The sequence below is a fragment of the Lichenostomus cassidix genome, chromosome 3 (genome assembly GCF_008360975.1).
Source record: "Lichenostomus cassidix isolate B80296 chromosome 3, HeHo_3.0, whole genome shotgun sequence".
NCBI classification, from domain to species: Eukaryota; Metazoa; Chordata; class Aves; order Passeriformes; family Meliphagidae; genus Lichenostomus; species Lichenostomus cassidix.
Genome location: NC_139483.1, coordinates 52597507 through 52610088, shown reverse-complemented (window position 1 = coordinate 52610088; position 12582 = coordinate 52597507). Strand labels below are relative to the sequence as shown.

Here is a 12582-nt window from a genome sequence, read left to right as displayed (position 1 = left end):
GGCAATATTATTTATTTCCCAAGCTCATGTCAGAAGATCTGCCTAGCACTAGGTCTCCCATAGTCCTAGAGAGAGACAGAGAATATGGTTATTTTAGTTTCCAGATGGGGAAACAGTGACAAGTACATTCTTTAAGATCAGACCAGGATTTTATACATACAGACAAAACCAGAAATCAGCACACATCACAGATATGTTACCAGACCTCATAGCTTCCTTCCCTCAAAACTATAATTGTCCAGTGTCATTATGGATCTTTTCATACCAGTGGATAAAAGGTAAGTCACAGATTTTCCTCTTCTATTAATGAAAATGACTAAGATTGATTTCAGAAAATTCAACATCTCCAAAGCAAACAGGAGTTACTGAATCTCGCCTCTTCCAAGCCAAAAAAATCTCTTCTCAAAAACATTTAGATATGCCCAACTCCACAAACAGCCCCAGAATCATTTTTCCAAGTATAATTCATTATTCTATCAAGTTATAGCCCTAACTGTGGACTCATATTTACTCTTCTGTTAATTTAAAATACAATTGCAGAATCACAGTCTACCTTCACTAAAAGCCATTTGCAGAAGGGTTTCTTCTGATATAAGGACACTGCAGGACCATGGCAATAAATGCAAAGGGATGAGAAAGAGTGGCTAAGAAGAGAAAAGGGAGGAAAAGCAGCAGCAGTGAGAAACCTGGGAAGAAAGTGGAAAAAATCTAGAGAAACCTTTGGAGATGCTGGGATTTTTAGGGTGCCTTGTCTTTATGTGAGGCATTTTTTCCTGTGGCTAACTTCTCCATTACTCATCAGACAAAATATAGATCTAGGGAAAGAAACAAGAGGGAAAACATTTTTCACAGCATTTCTCATTATTCCTGCCTCTTGCACTTCCCTCCCCTCCACAACCCTAGCTGCCAAAACCTGTCTGACCATTAAATGTTGTTTACAGGCAATCAGTAAGTGATAAATTCACAACAGCATTACTGAACCACACAGCTCTTAGAACATTACTACTACAGCACAGTTTTGACACCAATTCTTAAATAACAGCAAAAAGCTGCTTCTCCAAAACACTTGTTGGTAACACACATCTGTTTTGTCCAGCTGCTACAATGAAATACAGAGCAGCACCTGCGAACATGGCTGCCACAGGATATTGCACCGGATGCAGTACACATGGAAAACATCTCAGAAGTAACCGTGAAGGCCTCCTTTCTCTCTGGGTTTTACATTGCACCAGGAGAGTGCAGGGAGCTTAAGGAACTGACCCCAAGCTCACTGAAGTGAGTGAATCTGTTCCCACTCCAGTGGGTTTTCAGTCATGCTGCTTGAAGGAGCGGTGAGGAAAAAATTACTTTAGAAGCAGTTTTAAGAACACTCTGTACCATGTGATCTTTCATCATAAAAATCATTACAATAAAAATTAACTGATTCACAGAGTTTATTTTATCTACATAATAGAGACGCAGCCAGTTTCTGATGTTCAAACCTACATGAAGTCTGCAGAGAAAAGAGGAGCACATCATCATAAAATAAAGTGCTTAACAGATGACCAAAGTAAATAAGGGAAATAAAAGTGGGTTTTTTTTTCAAATGTAAGCCCGAGAAAAGCAACAGAACTTCACCCATCAGGATACAACAAAAGGAACATTATGACAACTTTAAAGTGCATAAATAAAAACCAAAATAAAAAGACTAGAGAGACAATTTTGCATTCCACTTTAATCAATCAAAAGTCCCGATTTGCTCCCACCCCTCCCCCCCATATCACTGTCTCATTCATTATTGCTATCTGTGGAAACATGGAGAAGGAGAATAAGTCCCACCTGTGCAATGAAGGAAAAGGAGAAAAGGTCATGGAGCTAAATCCTATAAAACACTTTAAAAACTGAAATGAGTCTCTTAGAAAAATCTAATTGAAATTGACTTGAATCTGAGTCCTGTGACCTGGATGGAAAAGGTGGTCAAAGGAGTGTAAGCAGCAGGTAGCAATGGGAGGTGAGGTATTGAGCTGGTTTGCTGCAGGGGTGTTTTTGGTATGTTCTTATTTAATATCTCAATTAATGATCTGGAAAAGGAGGTAAATAGCACATTAATGAAATTCACAAATGACAATAAACCAGGAGGCTTGCAAATGTCAGAGAGGATAGCAATAGTATAAATGGAAACTAACAAGGTTAGATATGTAGGCAGGCAATAAAATGAGATTCAATGTGGAAAAATGCAAACTAATATACTGAGGAAAAATAATCAGAAACATGGAGAGTCCATGAGAAAGCAAAACCTGGAAAGCATCTGCACGGCAAGATATCTCTGTGTGACAGTGAAGAACAAATTGAATATGAGTTCTCCAGGAGATATATCATTTTAAAAGACCGATGCAATTTTGGGCTACATATGCAGTAGAATAACATCAGAAGAGGAAAATTATTGTCTATGCATCTGGGAAGACTTCTGTGCAACATTGCATCCACTTCTAGACATCTTCATACCAAAAGGATGCTGGTATGCTGGAAAGGACTTCAGAGAAGAGCAACAAAACTGATTAGAGAAGAAGGGGGGCTGATTTATCAATCCTGGTAAAAAGTTATCCTGGTATTAGCTGGGATCGAGTTGATTTTCTTACCAGCACCTGGTGTAGCACTGTGTTTTGGATTTAGGACAATCATGTTGGTAACACACTGGTGTTTTAGTTGTTACTAACCAGTGGTCAAGGACTCTTCCTTCTCATGCTGCCCTGCCAGCAAGTAAGTAGGACGGGCTGCACAAGACGTTGAGAAGAGATGCAGCCAGGACAGCTGACCCCTACTGGCCAAAGGGATATTCCATACCACATGGTGTCTTGCTCAGCACATAAACTAGGGGGAAAGATGGCTGGGGGGCACTGCTCGGAAACTGGCTGGGCATGGGTGCGGTGAGTGGCAGCAACTGCATCATGTATATTCTAACTCTATTATTAATATTATTTTCCCATCCTTTTCTGTCCTACTAAACTGTCTTTTTCTAAACCCGAGAATTTTACTTTTTTTTCAAATTCTCTCTCCCATTCCACTGGGAGAAGGGGAGTGAGTGAATGGCTGTGTGGTGTTTAGCTGCCTGCAAGTTAAACCATGACACAGGGGCAAAATGACCACTGTCTAGAAATATATGAGTGACGAACAGAGAGAATGGAAAGGAATTTCTAGGATGCTAACATTCAGTGGTACAGCTAAATGTAATGGGATAAAACTAAAGAAGAACAAAATTTGGACAAAGTGTCAGAGAGTTTCTCAGAAACCACATGATTCAGTCTAACAGGTAATTTTCAAATGAAGAATGAATGATAAAGGCCCACCAAACAAAGCATTTGAAATTTAAGCAGGTAAAGCAGCCAATGGCACACCGTAGTGAACAACTGTGCACTCATAGGAAGCTGAACTACCTGGCTTAAGAGTTTGATTCCTAAATATAGGAGTATTTCTTAAGGAAATGCATATCCCATATACTTCTGTCCTAGTCCAAAGTCTAATTGTAGAGTAAAAGCAAAGTGACTGCATACAGTGACTATTTAAAGGATTCAGAGACAAGCAAATGTGTGAGCTGTTTTTACACAAAACCCACTTCTTTTTCAGCAGACGTGGTTTTTTAGTGAAGTGATCCTCAGTGTATTTTGTATATTCAAGGGAAAATGTGATTAAGTTACTTATTTGCTTATTCATGCCTACTGCCTTTCTCTTTTCACATTTTCTGTACGCTAATATCTTTATTCATTCTCTTGTAATACACTAGAACTTGCCTAGTTGCAGTACAAGCCTATTCATAGTGAAAAAGGAAGCTTTTAATGCTGAATGGCATTGTAAAGCTCCAAGACCCTGGTGTTAAAAGTAACAGTGGAAACAAAGACTGAAAGTAGTATGTAAGCTAAGAAATACATGGATATAATTTTCCTTTAAGAGAAAAAAAAGTGAGTTTATCAATTCAGTAATCTGTGTGTATTTACATGTACTTACTTTACCAGGTTTCAAATTTTTATGCCACCCAGGCAAGTCCCCTTTTATGAATGTCTACCTTGGTTTTTACAAAAATTCTTCCCACATTCTTCCAAGGAGAACAAAGAGGTGAAAGGTTTTTCAAAGTTTTCCTGTCCTTCTCACTTCCCCTAGGGGTGGTTGGAGAGCTGAGGAAGGAGCAAAGCTTATTGAGAAGAAAGTTCCTGTTTTTACTGTAATAAAAGGTGGCAATCTTATCATGTATAGATGCTCAAATGATGTATAGACAAAGGACGTTTGCAGTGAAAATTGCCATAGGCAAAACAGCAGATCTAATCAAAAGCTCTGCACGCATGGATGTAGCCAGCCGGTGGGAAAGGAAAGCATTCAGAATCTGGAATTGCTCTTCTGTGTCTCCACGGCTTCCCCACCACAGCACAGGAGAAACCAGGAGCCTTGGTTCTCCGGGCAGAGTGGTGCTGAGCCAACACATGAATTGTATGACTGTGTCACAGAATGCTATTCATATAATAGCAGGTTTACAGGGGTTTTTTTGTTTGGGTTTTTTGGGGCTTTTTTTTTGTTTTGTTTTGGTTTTTTGGTTGGGTTTTTATGTTTTGGTTTGGTTTGGTTTTTTGGGGTTTTTTTTAAGGAAGCACATGCTGCTATCTATCTTCTATCAACAAAATCAGTAGAATGAGGTGATGCTTGTATAGAAAGTGCTGTAAAAATAGGTCTATTGTACAAAATAAATTACAGATCAGACATATATGTAAAAAGTTTATTAATATTTAGAATATTTGCATTTTCAAAACTGACTGATGAATGTACACATGTCCTCAAATTGTCAAGATTACTGAAAGTCAGGACATGAACCACAAGAAGTAAAACTCTCAGCTGAAGCTACCGCAGAGCTCCTCCTTCACCCCGCTGAGAGTAACTGTGCTAACCTAGGTGTCCCAGAATAGAGGTATTACACAATCTGCATGCTCCACGATCTGAGAACAATGACTGAGAACAATGAAGCACAGCGAAATGTGTTAAGGTACTGTGGCAGACACACCTCGGCACTTTTTCTGTTAATTTCTGTTAATCTGCCTGGGGGAGGAGAGTGTTTTTATCTAGCAACACAGGTATTTTAAACTGTACCCTCTTTTGGAACTGACGAGAAACAGACAGCCTGTAAGTCAACACGTGGGGATTTTTGTTCGGTAGCTGCTAGGGGTTTTTTCCTGTACGCCTCTGTCTCACCTTGTTGGCCTTGCCTATTTAGACTGCAAATTCCACGGGTGGCAGGACACAGTGCCACAGTTTATATAGTGCCAAGCCCACAGTGATCCAGTTTTTACTTGGCCATGTGAACTGCCATGAAGCAACAAGCAAACAATAATAATAATAACTTACCACCCATCGCTGTTGTAGAACCCGGCAGAAACCAAGGGCCAGAGACTCTAAGGGGACAAGCTGGCAGGAGGAAACCTGCACTGCGCTCCTCTATGTGACAGGGGATAGCATTTGATTGTAGACACCTCTCCTCCTCCCAGTGTCCTCATTCTTAAAGTGTGGCATAAAATGCATCCCTGGGCACAGAAATCACCAACAACCACCAGATCTACCTCAGTCCAACACGGCAGTAATTCCCACTACTCCAGCCCCTCCAGGTGTCAGTGAGGAGCTGTGCTGTCTGGCCAGCACAAGACAGACAACAGGATGTTTAATGCTCTACACTGCTGTCCAAGCCAGACACATGAGCTGAAACTCTGTCTCTCCACATGCAACTTGGATATCTGGCAAGTCTCAGTGAGACACATTTTCCTCTTGGCCTCCTTTCCTTATTTCTAGGCCCAGTGTTCACATTCAAAGGAGCAGAAGTAGGCGGGGGGGAGGGGGGGGGAGCAGAGGGGGGGCACACCAAACAGTTTTAGTCTGCAGAGAAACAAGAAAACTGGAGGGGAAAGAGGATACATTCTCAGAAAATATAAAACCTAAGGAAATTTGCTTCTCTGCAGCATAAAAACAGATTTGGAAGGGGTGACGGGGACTGACTAGCACTCAGTAGCACATCATCGGAGGCAGGGAAGAGACATCAGGCAGGGGGTTGGGAAGCAGCAACCAGCTGCCCCATATGGTCAGCTCTTGGTAGGCAATTTGATTTTCATTTTCTCTGCTGATTGTGCTCATCCCTGTGGTATCTGGATGGAAAAACAATGGTGGAGATAATAGAACAGGATTGCCCAGGGCATTTTTAAGGGCTTGAGAGCCATTCATTCATAGATCAAATCTAGGCCAGGATGGATGCAGGTAATCTGCTGAATGTTGGCTTATATGAAATGTTCCAGTGTTATTTCACAAGTATCCACATAAAAATTGAATAATTCACAACTTTCTTAGCATTCTCAGCAGATAGCTCAGCTTCCACAGCCTCTCAGATCTCCACAGCCTCTTAGTACTAATGACTTAACTCTACAAATAAATTTAAGAACACAAGTCTCTGCAGGTTCCGGGTGTAATTGTGGTCTATTCCAAAAAATGGTTTGAGGCACTGACGAGTAAGGTAAGGTGTGGGAAAGATCCCATGATTGTACCAGTTCTGACAATAAAAGAAGCCCTTCATTCTCCTAGGCTGTTAATCTGGTACCTTCCATGAGCACAAACCTAGAAGAGCTAATTTAGATACTTGACCTTCCATTGTCTTCCATGTGTTCACAGGACAGTGCGTGACAATTGCACTTATTATATCTCATATTCTATTGCATTTTGTCCTCCAGTAAACGGAGCATTTATTATCCTTGGCATCATAATTTTTAAATAAATTAATTACATCTCATAGGAGAAGAAATCCTCATACTATTATAAAATGGTCATCCTCAAGTGGTCATGTAATCTAACACTGCCTTTCCACCAGTTTCCTTCAAAGACCACTGAAATAAACATTTATAAATATACATATATATGGCCAAACACTTACATAAAAATCAAATTTCTTCCACTAAAGCAGGGCTGGTACACCATTTTGGTTTCTTATGCCAGATGCAGAAGAAAGGACATTATAAAAACTCATTGATACTACCTGCATATCTGTCAATGCCAAACCTGGCCCTGGCACCTAAGCCTCACCATCATTTTTTTAAAGAAGAAAATGATCTTAAAATGACCAGATCTCACAGTGGAGTAAATAAATGCTTAATTCAATTGGAGGCAAATTATTATGAGTATTTGCCAGAACATCCAAAAACATGCCCCCAAAGATTTTTGGTATAAACAAACACTGGGTAAAAACTATAAAGACAGAGAAAGTATTTCCTATTTCTTATTCAGAACGAAAATCATCACTGCAACTGCAATTCAGCTGTTGATAAGGATGTTCAAACACCGCATGGTGAGACAGCATGGCCTGTGTTTACCTGGGAGGCAGGAAACCTCTTTGGCCTTACATCGGGAGGTCCCTCCTCCCAATGCATGTCCCAATTTGAAAAGCTGCCTGTTAATGAGCATCTGCATAAATTCATGCTCTACGTGGGACTTGGACACACCACTGCAATGCCATTAACAGCAACAGTTCTGACTTATGCGTTAATCTTTAGCAGCAGGTAGGGAGAGACACACCAGAACACAAAACCAGAAGAAATGGCAACTCGACAAGAAACTTGAACTGATCAGGTTTCCCATTTGGATAAAAACATGACCGCCATGGCACAGCAATGCCCTGTTTCTATGATGACAACCAGCATATACTCATGCCAGGAATGTTCAGCTTTCTGCCAGCAGCTTCTCCCAGCTCTTCAATTGCAATCCCCATTTTTTTGTGTGCGTGTGTACACACTCACATGAATGGAAGAGAGGCCGGATTTTATTGCAATGTGAAGGGCGGGTGATTCAAGTCTTTGTGTAGGAAGTTGACTCACCTCCTTCTGAGTGAAAAAATGTTCAACACAATTGTAATTCCCTCTTTTTCACGTAAAGTCAGGCAATATACACAGACCTTCCAGCTCGGTATTTCCTAAACAGTGAAAACGTGCCTAGAAAGTTTAGCTTTGAAACCTGTGACTGCAACAAAACAGGTCTGCACCTTCATGTCGGGTATCTCGAATCCCTGCGGCTCGGCAGCAGGCAGGAAAGGGGGGGTGAAAGGGGAGGGAGAAAAAAGAAGTTGGCTTAGGGGGAGAGGGGCGAGTGTTTTGGGCTTATTTAATAATGCACTAGTAAACAGGTCAGGCACAGAAATGCAGTGCAGTGAGAACCGGAGCTATTCTTTGGAGCCTACTGCTTTAAATTTGCGCGCTGTAGCTTGAAGCATTGCACAAACTCTCGGTCTGCTGACTGCCTCCCTGGAACACAAACACACGGGTGATTGGGAAAGCTGTTTTCCAGCCTGCCCTCCCTCGTTTCTGCCGGGCTGCTTTTGGTGTTTATTTATTTTTAAACAAGTCGTGTACACGGGGGAAAAAAAAAAAAAAAAAAAAAAAAAAAAAAGGAAAGAAAAAAGCCAGCAAAACCCACACATCTTTAATCAACACCTATTTCCTTCCAGGACCCTATGATCCTCTATTGATTCCCATTAAAATGCTTTTCTTTTTCTTTGCCCCCTCTGCTGATCGAATTTCACATCAGCCAGGATGTGCAACTAACCTTCCGGCACAACTGAACCCAACTGACTCACCCAGATCAAAGGCTCTGCGCATTCATTAGAGCCCAGCACAGCCCAGGCAGGATCCGTAATGCAACGTCTCCCTTTGCATTGCAATTAACGTGGGGGAGAGCAGCTCTTATTATTTTTTTTTTTTGCAAATGTTCTAGCTTTTAATTTTTAAGCGGGGGGGGGGGGTTGGGGGGGAAGAAGTGGGAGGGAACGAGAACAAAAGAGAGATCTTTTTACCCGAGGATGACGTCAGTTGGATGTTACTGACAACTACTGATGCACGTGGAGCAACTGCGGGCAATTCCTCCTTCCCACCCCCCGCCTCCCGGCACTTCTCAGGGAAACAATATGCGGGCACAGCCCGCGGAACCCGGGACCTGCTCCGGGTCGCTCCGCCAGGAGCCTGAGCTCCCGCGGCCGTCAGCAGCGGCGGGAGGCGCGGCACAGCCCCGGGCTCGGCGCGGGGAGCCGGCTCCAACCCGGAATGCGCTGGCTCCCGGGGGACGCGGGCCGAGGACACCGTCCCCGTGCCCTGGATCCCGCCGGGCGCTCCCCGCCCCCTCCCGCGCCCTGCCCGGCCCGGCCCGGCGCAGCACCGCCGCGCTCCTTCTGCCGCGGGCAGCGCGGCCCCCCGCAAAACCCGGCCTGGAGCCGCGGAGCGGCGAGGCGGGACGGCTCACCTCCGGCTGCTCCCCGTTGCCTGGAGGAGGCGTGGGCTCGGCCGAGAGCGCTCCTCCGCGGGACTGAGGCCGCTCGTAGCGTCCCGTCGCAGGGCCCGAGTTTCGAAGGGCACGGCAGGGGCTGAAGCCTCTCCCGCCGTGAGGGGACTCGTGTCCTGCCCGCTCCCCGGTAGGCCCTGTCCGCTCGCTTCACCTGCCTGCGACATCTCTACAGTAAAAAATCTGTGTCGGTTTGGTACGAATTGCCGAGGAGTGTAAAAAGGAACAGAGAAATCAATTTTTGTGCTGCGTAAAGGATCACTGAATCACATAATAGCTAAGGTTGGAAGGGACCCCAGTGGGTCACCTGCTCCAGCCTCCGTGCCTGAGCTGGACACAGGATTATGTCCAGATGATTCTTGAATATCTCCAGTGAAGGACACTCCACAGCCTCTCAGGGCAATCTGTTCCAGCGCTTCGTCACCCACACAGCAGAGTTCTTCCTCACATTCGGGTGGAACTTCTTGTCCATCAGTTTCTGCCCCTTGTGTCCTAATGGCTGGCTCCAGTCTCTTGGAGCACTCCCTTTCGATATTTGTACACATTCATGAGGTCCCCTCTCAGCTGTCTCTCCTCCACATGAACTGGCCGGCCCTGAGCAGAGGCTGTGCTGCCTCAGGAGTGCTGAGTACAAGAGCCATGGTACCCCATGGCTCCCCACTTTAGACATCCCACAGACCTTCGCTTGGGAGTGGGGGCTGAGGCAGTGCCTGCTCTTTGAAGCCTTGAGCTCCTTTCCTAAAGTGCACACAAATGTTCCCCTAAATGCCATGAAACTCGCCTGAGCCTGCTCAGGCTGGGATCCTGCACAAACCAGCCTGTCAGTTCAGCAGAGGTAAGACCTGGATATGTTCTACCAACATTTCAGGTGAGCCAGCATCGATAGTCACTACTATCACTAGTCATTACCTCTTCTGGGATTTCAATGAAATTGGAGATATTTTTTTGTGAGTGGATATTACCCCTCCCTGAGCTATCTTCTCCTGTGTGCAATATGTTTCTTCCCTTACAGATTAAATTTCATCCACTAATTGACAAGTACACATCTTACTTGGAGTTCTGCCCATTTTTGACATTGAGCATGTGGCTCTTTTTGAACAAGGTGTAGCTGTGATTTACACCAGTGCACAATTTTTGCTTGTTTCCTAAATGTAGTTTTTGTATTACAGTGTTGTCAGCTCTCGTGATTGTTTTGTGAACTGATGTTCTGTGGTGGAAATTCTGTAAAGTTCCAGTTCACAAATCAAGTAAGAATTCTGGCTTTCATCTAAAAGGAAAAGAGTCTGTTTCTGGTCCTCTTATTTGCAGCAGAAACTTAACAACAGAAGAAAGGAAACATAAATGTATTATTATGACCATCATTGGTATGGTTTTATTTTAGCTCTCTTGATACTTGTGTCCCTGATTCTTTATAGCCTGGCAATACTTAATATAAGACACGGATAAAAAGACTTGTGCAGCTTACACAACCACTTGTTTCTCTGCTTGGATCTCTCCACTATATTTTAAGGTGAGACAAACAAGCATTATTGCCTACTGCTTACGCTATTTACACTTACACAGAGTCATGGTTGTTCTCTCTGCAAAATCGAGGTGTGTATTTATTCTTCTGTTGCTTTGAGGGACTGTAGTTTTGGCAGCTGAGTATATGTTTTTGTCTGGATGATTTCTGTAAAAATAAGTCATTTATGATTTTTACAGGCTAGTATCTCAGTAGAAGGCTGTGTTGTACTATGAGAGAGATGCCATTTTCTCTAGCTGTTTATAGCATGCCATAGCTTTTCACAGTTTGCCATGGGAGAGATCTTCAGGAGTTTTTCAGTCCCTTTTTTTCTCAGACATATTCTTATGGAATCTACCATGAAGAAGAGATGACTGTTTACAGAGATTAACTTTGTCTTATCTTATTTCTCATCATTGACAAACAGCCTCTTATATCTTCCCATAGCTATTATGCAAATTTTCCCTTACTACTTTTTAGCATGAGGACGTTTATCTATCTCTTAACAGTTTTGACTCCTGACCTTGTCAAGGTCAAGCTCACACTCCCCACCTATACACACATTCATACAAGTATTCATCACCTATCAGAAGATATTCGCCACATGGTTTGAGAGGAGAGGTCATCTTTTCTCAAGAGGCTGCATTGCCAGCATCACAGTTCAGGGCACCATCCATTGACTCCTGAGCCTCTCTGCAGTTACATTCCTGTTTCCCACACTGTCATGTCCCCTTGTTTGGCTGGTTGCAACATCTACATCATCCCAGGCTCCAGGTTCTGTGGCAGAACCAGAGGAAAGAGTAGGTTCACTCCATTGCAACCATGGCAACACTTTTCAAAGATGCAGCCTACAGTCCTTGTGAGTCTTCCAGTTTTCCATGGCAGCCTTGTTTCTCAGAGGCTACATCTACTCCAGGAATAAGTACATTGCAAAACACATAAGTCAATATTTGATAAAATTCATCCTTAGTGTGTTCAAAACCATCAGAGCTCTAAACAAGAGTGGAGGACTACATGTAGTGCTGTGAACTTAATATAAGAATTGAACAAAAGGGAGAGAGTTCATTTTAGCTTCTGTCCCATGAAATCATCCAAATTTTTATAAATTCAAAATCTCAATTGTATTCTTGCTTGTTAAAGCAGCACCAAAAAAAAACGCTCTTTGGTCTTTTTGTTGCCTGTTTCCTGAAGATACGAGATTCCTAAGAGGCCTCATACTTGGACACCTGTGGACCTAGGGAGTTTAGAGGCAAGCATTTTGGTTTGCTGTCCTCCTGTACCAAGCCAAATTCTCAAATTTAGGGAGATCATGAATTTTCGTAATGTTCAGGAATGAATTGAAAGTTGTCTCTGTATGTTTTAATAGGGCTTACATTACACATTCACATGTGAAGTATCAAGAGTTTGAAATAATGCGCTCAGAAGAGTGGGCGTAAAAACATCATGAGCCAAAAATTATTTTGTGGGAGAGAGTGAGGTAGAAGGAAAAATTTTTATGGAACTTTATAGCCTGTGGTATTAAAATTAATGGAAGAGCTTCTACTGCCTGCAATGGCAGTGGATGTCAGCACTGATGTTCAGTCAGCCTGTTGATTGAAATAATATTAGGTTCAAAGGTAGTGTGTCTTTTACAATGCCTGTGTAGATGCTCATTTCCCAAATGTTAGGTCTCCACCCATGTTTCTTTTCTGAGTTTCTTTTGAGCTGAGCAAGGGACACTAGACAGCCTCTCTTTCCTTTAATATGCCGTGTGCCTGGCTTGT

The 12582-nt window shown here is 43.0% G+C and overlaps 1 long non-coding RNA gene across 1 annotated transcript; it reads right to left on the bottom strand.

Moving 5' to 3' along the window:
• Positions 1-8044: 8044 nt before the first annotated feature.
• On the bottom strand, positions 8045-11674 carry LOC146439711 (uncharacterized). The gene is made up of 4 exons (XR_014851294.1): positions 11403-11674; positions 10878-10987; positions 9280-9487; positions 8045-8288 (listed from the first exon to the last, which is right to left on the bottom strand). It is a non-coding gene; the product is annotated as an uncharacterized LOC146439711 (long non-coding RNA).
• Positions 11675-12582: the final 908 nt, after the last annotated feature.